The sequence below is a fragment of the Heterocephalus glaber genome, unplaced genomic scaffold (genome assembly GCF_053883595.1).
Source record: "Heterocephalus glaber isolate CG9 unplaced genomic scaffold, H.glaber_assembly_v1.0 deba00001481, whole genome shotgun sequence".
NCBI classification, from domain to species: domain Eukaryota; kingdom Metazoa; phylum Chordata; class Mammalia; order Rodentia; family Bathyergidae; genus Heterocephalus; species Heterocephalus glaber.
Window position 1 is genome coordinate 20,243,276 of NW_028258317.1, and position 8,880 is coordinate 20,252,155.

Here is an 8,880-nt window from a genome sequence, read left to right on the forward strand (position 1 = left end):
AAACATTTTATCCTTGAAAAAATGGCTAAATAAACATGGATAAGATGAGAAATTTCATTCACCAGTCCCAATGCACCTAGATGTAGCCTTAGTCATATATTTATAAACAATAGCTTATAAAGGATTTATTTTATATGCCAAGTTCTATGAACAAAGGAGCATTAATGTCAAATAGTCTATGGAATAATAAATATGTATAGTAGAGTAAACATACTGCTCTTGAACCAAAATATATATTTCAAAAAGTTCTCCTTAGCAACTATCTTGGCAACCCAAGTGACTTACAGACAAAAATTTACACTGTAGAATGTATTGTACAGAATATACAAGCTTCTTTCCAAGTCATTCAGGGTAGATAGTATGTGTATCTGATAATAAGTGAATTAAATTGTTGGCTTTCTAAGAAGACTTAAGATTTAAAGTCCCATAAACATGGCATACTAAATCCACAGTCCTACAGATAAAAATGGCCATTGCCTAATGACATCACATAATTTAATGGTTGAATGTTGTACTTCTAGGTGTCTTCATGCTCCTGTGGCAATAAGAATCGGAAAATTCAAAACAGCCACGTTTTTTCTATCAAACAAAAGAGAGGCATTTTAATGCTTATTTATGAATGTAAATTATAATTTTGTTAGCAAGAAATAGTCAGCCAATAATGCCTGACTCTGCTGTAAGAATGTTTTAATAGTAGTCAGCTTAATTCATTGCACAAGGGAGACACAATCAGTTTTCCTATACCATCACTTACTTAAAATTCATAAAATGCCAGGCATGGTGGTGCATGCCTGTAATCCCAGAATGATGGGAGACTGGGGCAGAAAGATCACAGATTGAAACCCAGTCCAGGCAATTTAGTGATTTAGCAAGATCCTATCTCAAATCAGAAAATTTTAAAAAAGGGTTGGGGGAGGCTGGGATGTCGCTCAGTGTGAAAGCTCTGAGTTCAATCCCAAATACTAAAAAAATATAATCATTTGCCTGGACCACACTGCTTTTCCTTCACCAGCTAACCTGCATTTCAGAGATCCCCAATTTTGCAAGTTTGTGGCCCTATCATGCTAACCCTGCTAACACAAAAGAGTTCAACCTGAAAGCATGCAGAGAGTTCACTCCTCACAGGACCTGCTAGTGTGACACTGCACAATTTCAAAAGCAGGGTCTTTGAGGGTATCTTTTCTCCTAAAACCTTTCAGGAAAAGAAGACATAGCTGAGTGCTCCTTACATGGCAGACTGCTTATATGCCTGGTGAAGCTTCTGTTTCTGATAGAGGTAGCAGAGTATTTTGTTAGTCAATGACTGGATGAAGAAATGGAGGGGTTTTTTTTTCACAGAGGGAAGGCAGTATAACATGACTACTGTGCCTGTGCTTTGTTAACTCTCTTTTAAGGTGGATGAATTCATGATCCCAACTGGGTTGAAATTTCTGATAATGACTGATCCTAAACTAGCAAGAAAAATCAAAGGAAATGGGATGGGACAAAGGAAGGGAAAGAGAGGAGGAAAATTATGTTTCCAAAAGAGAAAAAAGAATGGCAGGCTGCTTGATGGCATTCCCCAAATCAACTGGTTTTGAGCCCACTCTGCTTGGGCTGCCATAACTAAATATTGTGGACTGTGTGTCTTGGACAACAGATGCCTATTAGGCAGAGTTCAGGATACTGGAAGTCTGAAATCAAGGTACTAGCTCTATCAGTTTCTGGTGATGGCTCTCTTTCTGATTTGCGTATGGCTGCCTTCTCATTATGTCCTCACATGGCCTTTCTTCTCAGTGTGCACTCAAGAGGAGTTCTTTCTTTGCCTTGACTTATAAGGTTAATAAACCAACCAGGGTACTCCACTCTTATGACCTAAGTTAACCCCAGTTTAGTCCCAAAGTCTAATCTCCAACTACCTGCACATTGTGGATTGGGGGTTCAATATATAAATTGGTTGGTAGGGTACAGTTCAGAACATAGCAGCCTAAAAGGCCTCAACTCTTTTCCTGTTTTAAGGGATTACTTGGGCGTACTGGACACAGAGAGGGGTTTCAGAGTCAGAGCTGAGTATGGAGGAGGGTTGAGCTGCCTGGTAAATGAGGAGAGATGAAGAAGGCAGCAACCAGGAACTGAAGCCAAAATCAAGAGTCAATCCCTGAATCCAAAGAATGAAAGCAAAGAGGTCATGCTGAGATGGAGGGAAACTAAAGTCATCAAAGCTGAGGAAGTAGGTGTGTTAGTAGAATTTATGTGGCACAGCGTGGAGGGACCTTCTGAAGAGCTGATAAATACTTTCATGTGTGCTCTGTTGGGTCTGGAAAAGAAAACTTAAGAAAACACAAAATACCTAAGAATATGAGGGAAAATTTTATTAGCAACTTCCAATGAGACAAGATCATAGTCTTTCTATTAAAATTAGTATGCTTTTGATGCATACTAATTAAATTAATTTTGGGGGATTGGTATTTATACCTATTGTATATTGCTCATTATTGATCTTTCCCCTGGTTCCACAGATTCCATTCCCTATTTTCAAATCATTTACTGACCTGTTTCCTACCATCTTCTCCTTTATTTTACTCTTTAAATTATTTATAAATTATTTATATTTTGGGTTTCTCATTTGAAAGAAACCATGTGATATTTATTCATGTCTGCTTTATTTCACTTCACATTATGATCTCAAACTTATCCACTTTTCTACAAGTAATTAAAATTTTTTCTTTATGGTTAAGTAATACTCCACTAAACAGTTATATTTTCTTTATACTTTCATCTGTTGATAGATATGTAAGCCAGTGGCATTTAGCTATTGTGAATTGTGCTCGTATGAACATGGGTATATATGTATCACTGTAATATGTGTTTACATCTCTTGAGGAGATTCCCCAGAGAAGTATAGCTGGATTAAATGAAATTTCTATTTTCAGTTTTTTGAGGAATCTCCATACTGATTTTCTTGGTGGATATACTAGTTTACATTCTCACAAAAATGTAGAAGTGTCCCCCGCTCAATTCTCTCCAGAATTTGTTGTTCTTTGAGTCCTTGATAATAGCCATTCTCACTGGAGAAAGATGTAATCTCAGTGTTGTTTTGATTTGCATTTAGCTAATTACCAAAGATGGTGAACTTTTTTTAATGTACTTATTGGCGTTTTGTTCTTTTGAGAAGTATCTGTTCATTTCAGCTCTTCTTCTGAGAAGTATCTATTCATTTCAGTTGCACATTTTTTTCAGTTGGATATTTTGTTTTTTGGGACTTAATTTTTTGGCATTCTTGGTATATTCTAGATTTTAGTCCTCTGCAAAAGAGTAGCTGGCAAAATATTTTCTCATTCTGTATGTTGTCTCTTTGTTGATTGTTGCTCTTGCTGTGCAGAAGATTTTTAATTTTATATAATCTCATTTATTCATTCTTGGTATTTATTCCTGTGCAAATGGCATTCTTTTCAAGAAGTCCTTGCCTATGCCTATGTCTTCAATAGTTTTACCTTATTTGTCATCCAGAAGACTCAATGCTTCTGTTTTTGTATCTAGGTCTTTGATATACATTGATTTGATTTTAGTACAGGGTAAGAGCTATGAGTCTAGGTTCATTAATCTCCACATGGATAATTAGTCTTCCCAGAAATGTTTATTATTTGTTTTTAGCCCCTTTGTAAAAGATCACATGGGTAAAGTTGCATGGGGCTCTATCTGAGTCTTCTATTTCATTGGTCTACATATCTATTTTTGTACCACTACCATGCTATTTTTAAAAAATTCTTTTATTGGTACATTTTAGGTATACAATATGTTTACATTTATCATTGGGTGCTTGTACCTGTACATGATGTATCTTAGTTCTTATTTTTTTCCCCATTACCTGTGCGTCCTTCACCCCCTCCACCCTTCCCTATTTACATAGATTTTGTTTCCATTTTTTTTCTTTTCTCATAATTTTTCCTTTCCCTTCATCCCTTTCCCTTTCCCCTCCCACCACCATTACACCTTTGGACATTTTCCTACTTCAAATTATCAATTATTCATTTTAATCATTTTAATACTTTACACTTTCAGTTTCTCACACTAGAGAAACTATTCACTATTTACACATGTGTGTCCTATTTATTTCACTTAAGAGTATGGCCTCAATATGCATCTATTTAGGTATAAATGTCTCTAGTTTCATGTTCTTTATAGCTGAGTAGTACTCCATTTTATAAAAAAACTACATCTTCTTTATCCAGTTTCCAGTTGATGGGCACTTGGGCTGTTTCCAAGATTTAGCTATTACAAACTGTGCCGCTATGAACATGGGTGCACATACATCACTGTGGTATGATTCTTTTAATTCTTTGGGGAAGATCCCCAGCAGGGGAATAGCTGAGTCAAGTGGGACCTCTAGTCCTAGTTCTTTGAGGTATCTCCGTACTGATATCCACAGTGGTTACACCAGTCTGCACTCCCACCAACAATGGAGAAGGGCTCCTTTCTCTCCACACCCCTGCCAGCATTTGTTATTGGTTAATTTCTTGATAGCAGCCATTCTTTGTGGGGTGAGGTGGAGTCACAGTGTTGTTATTACTCTAGGATTGTAGTAGCACTTGAAATCTCAGGTTATACTTCCTCCCACTTTGCTTGTTTTGGTCAGAATTATTCTGGTTTATTTTGAATTACTCCTGGTTCTATACAAATTTTAGAATTGTTGGTATTCTGATTGGAATTGCATTAAATCTATATATCATTTTTCTTAATATGGTCATTTTATAATATTGATTCTGCCTATCCAGGATATCTTTCTAATTTCAAATGTTCTCTGGTCTTCCTCTTCAGAGTAGTACAGTTTTCATGGCAGAGCTCTTTAACTTCCTTGATTAGGATAATTTCTAGGGTTTTTTTTTGGGGGGGGCGATCTACCATGAATGGGATTGTTTCCATGATTTCTGTCTTGGAAGGGTTCATTATTGGTGTATGGGAACATATTGATTGTTTTGTGTTGATTTTTCATCTTACCACTTTGCTGAATTTGTCTTCTGATGGAGTTTTTTAGGGTCTTCTATGTAAGGATTCATATCATCTGCAAATAAAGATGGTTTGACTTCTTCTTTTGCTATTCAAATTTCTTTTACTTCTTTCTTTTGCCTTATTGTTCTGCCTGAAGTTTTGAATACAAATTGAAGAGGAGTGGTGAGAGTGGACACCTTTGACATTTTTCTGCTTTTACAGGGAATATTTTCCATGTTTCCTCATTTGTATGGTGCTTTTTGGGTGTTGGCCATAAAAAGCTTCTTTCAGCAGTTTGAAGTAAAGTCTTCTACACCTATTTTCCTCAGTGTTTTAGCAAGAATGACAGCTGCATTCTGTCATTCATTTCTACGTCTACTGAGATGTTCATGAGAATTTTATTTTTACTTCTATTTATGTAGTATATTACATTTATGATTTGCATATATTGTATCAAACTTCCATCTGTGAGATTAATACAACCAGGTCATGATGCATGATCATTTTAATGATTTGTTGCAATTTGCCAGTATCTTTGTTGAGGATTTTTGTACCCATGTTCATTTAGGAGACTGTAGTTGAGTCTTTATCGGGTTTTGGTATCAGGATAATGGCTTCACAGAATGATTTTAGTAGTATTCCTTCTCTTTCAATTTAATGAAAGAGTGTGAAAGTATTGCCATTAGTTCTTTTCTGAAGTTCTGGGAGAATTCAATGGTGAATTCATTGGGTTCTTGGCTTTTCTTAGTTGGTGGTGTTTTTATTACTGTCTCAATTCAGTTGCCTGTTATTGGTATATTCAGGGTTTTTGTATCTTCTTGGTTCAATTTTGGTAAGTCTTATGTGTCAAGGAATTTGTCCTTTTTTTTGTTTCTTATAATTCTCTGGGTTTCTGCCTTGTTCCATGTGATTTTGCCCTTTTCACTTCTAATTGAATTGATCTGATTCTTCTCTTTCTTTCCTATGTTAAGTAATTATAACGCTTATCAACATTTTACTAGAAGTTCTGAGACATTGCAAAATGTCTTCCTGTCTCTTTTAGATGGTCAATGTTTCCTTAGGCACTTTAATCATGTAAGGGACTTACAAAAGAAAATTTGAGAAAAATAAGTTCTTAATTTAAATCAGGTCTCAGCCCAAGGCAGGAAGATCTTTAAAGAATATTTTCTTTTCTAATATCACTAGGCTGTAGGCTACGGCAGCCAGGAATGTAGTGTGCCTCATTCTGGATTAGAGGGCCAAATGGCCAGGCTATCAGAAGGAATGTGCAGAGTGTATAACTTTGAGATGTTATTGTGCTCTGCAGGATCACTTTGGGTCTGAGACCAAATCAATGATTATAAATGCATTATATATTGGAATATTTTTTAATTAACTGATACATGTTACTTTGGGCCTCTCCAATTTTTGCAGGGCCACTAATGTCTAACTACCTGCCTAATGTTTTCCTTTTGTGTACCCACTCTCCCAGTTAGATATATTCTTTTTTGTGAACTCTTTGGTTATGTTGGCTCCTATTTCACTGTGTAGAATTCCCTTTTTCACAATGCTATTGTGGTGATCATGAGTTTCTTCATATTCCCTTTTTTTTGTGAAAAGTTTTTTCTCTGTTAATTTTTCAGATAACTTTTTAGGATATAGTAGTCTACCTTGATAATTTTTTTCCTTTAGGGCTTGAAAAATTTCACTCCATTTTAACTATTTGGTTTTGTATTCTTTGCCTGAAACTTCTTCTACTTCAGTGCTGATGAGATCAGTTTTTGGAGTATTATTAATTTTTTGAGGAATCTTATTGCATTGCTTACCACGATTCTTTTGTGTGTGTGTGTGTGTTGAATGTTGTAGATCAGCTGGTCTACTACTTCCCTTTAAAGTTTGTGTTAAGAAATGTACTGTTACTAGGATAAGATTGTCTTTATTAGTTACTTGACATTTTTTCTTTAATGGCTTTTAGTATTCTCTCTTTGTTATGAATTTCTGGGATTTCTTTACTCTGCTGTGTCATTGAAAGCTTCTTTTCTGGTCACGTCTATTTGAGTTTCTGAGTGGCTCATTTACCTAGGTACTCATTGCTAGCTCCAGATTTGGAAAGTTCTCTGTAATAATTTTTCATCAGGAAATATTTTTATACATTTCATTTTCTTCTCTACCCCTTCCTGCAAATCCTTAATTCTTAGGTGTGTTCTTTTAGACATAGGTGCTCTGGAGTCAACCTTTCATGATTTCTTGTTTTTATTTTTTGTTTTATTGGAAGATAAAAGAAAAGAGGATTTAAAAATAAGTAAAAGAAATTGAGAAAAACAGAAGACTAAAAAGAAGCAGAAGCACTGAAATAGAACAAGTAGTGTTTGATAATTTTTTTTCCTTAAATTCTTTTATTGGTACATTTTAGGTATACAATATGTTTACATTTATCATTGGGTGCTTGTACCTGTACATGATGTATCTTGGTTCTTATTTTTTCCCCATTACCTGTGCACCCTTCACCCCCTCTACCCTTCCCTATTTACATAGACTTCATTTCCATTTTTTTTTCTTTTCTCATAATTTTTCCTTTCCCTTCTTTCCTTTCCCCTTCCCTTCCCACCACCCCTACCCCTTTGGACCTTTTCCTATTTCAAATTATCAATTATTCATTTTAATCCTTTTAATCTTTATTTACACTTTCAGTTTCTCACACTAGAGAAACTATTTGCTATTTACACGTGTGTCCTTTTTATTTCACTTAAGAGTATGGCCTCAATATGCATCCATTTAGCTATAAATGACTCTAGTTTCTCATTCTTTATGGCTGAGTAGTACTCCATTTTATTAAAAAAAACACATCTTCTTTATCCAGTTTCCAGTTGATGGGCACTTGGGCTGTTTCCAAGCTGTGCTGCTATAAACATGGGTGTGCATATATCACTGTGGTATGATTCTTTTAATAAAGAACTGAAAAAATCAGACACCTCCCCCCAAATTCAAAGACCCAATTCAAAAATGGGCATCTGAAATGAGCAGACATTTCTCAGACAAAGAAGTAAAAGCAACAAATAAATATATGAAAAAATGTTCAACATCACTGGTCATTCGAGAGATCCGGAGGAAATCAACACTGAGATTCCACCTCACCCCAGAAAGAATGGCTGTTATCAAGAAATCAACCAATATCAAACATTTAAAGCAGATAAATTATATTTTAACTGATAAATCAGTTATAATGTATATGAGCCTGTTGTTGTCATATAGGTAGGTTTTCAAACTAGGAAGATATTTTCTTTAATAGGTGCTATTCAAATTTTATATTTCCTCCAGAGTTAGTTTCATTAATTTGTCTTCCAAGGTATTCTTAGAAGTTGTTGAATTTACTTCAAAAAAGATTTTTGTAATATACTTTCTATGTCCTTTTAAATTCTGTAAAATCTGTGGTAATGTCTCTTAGATCTTGATATTATAATTTTAAAATTGTATAATTGATATTGTGTAATAGGAAGAAAAGGTGTAAAGGAGCAGGGGAAGTGGGAGGGGTAGGGGAAAATAAAGAAGGGAAAAGGAAAAATGTGAGAAAAGATAAAAATGGAAACTAAGTCTTTGCAAATAGGGAATGGTGGAGGAGGTGAAGGGAGAGCAGGGAAAAGGGAAAAAAATAAGAACCAAAATACGTCATGTGAAGGTACAAGATCCCAATGATGAATGTAACTGTATTTTATACCTAAAATGTACCAATAAACTTAGTGGGGGAAAAAAAAAGAAATCAACAAATAACAAATGCTGGCCTGGGTGTGGGGAGAAAGGAACCCTTCTCCACTGTTGGTGGGAGTGCAGACTGGTGCAACCACTGTGGAAATCAGTATGGAGACACCTCAAAGAACTAGGGGTAGAGGTTCCATTTGACCCAGCTATTCCCCTACTGATGATTTTTTTTAATAT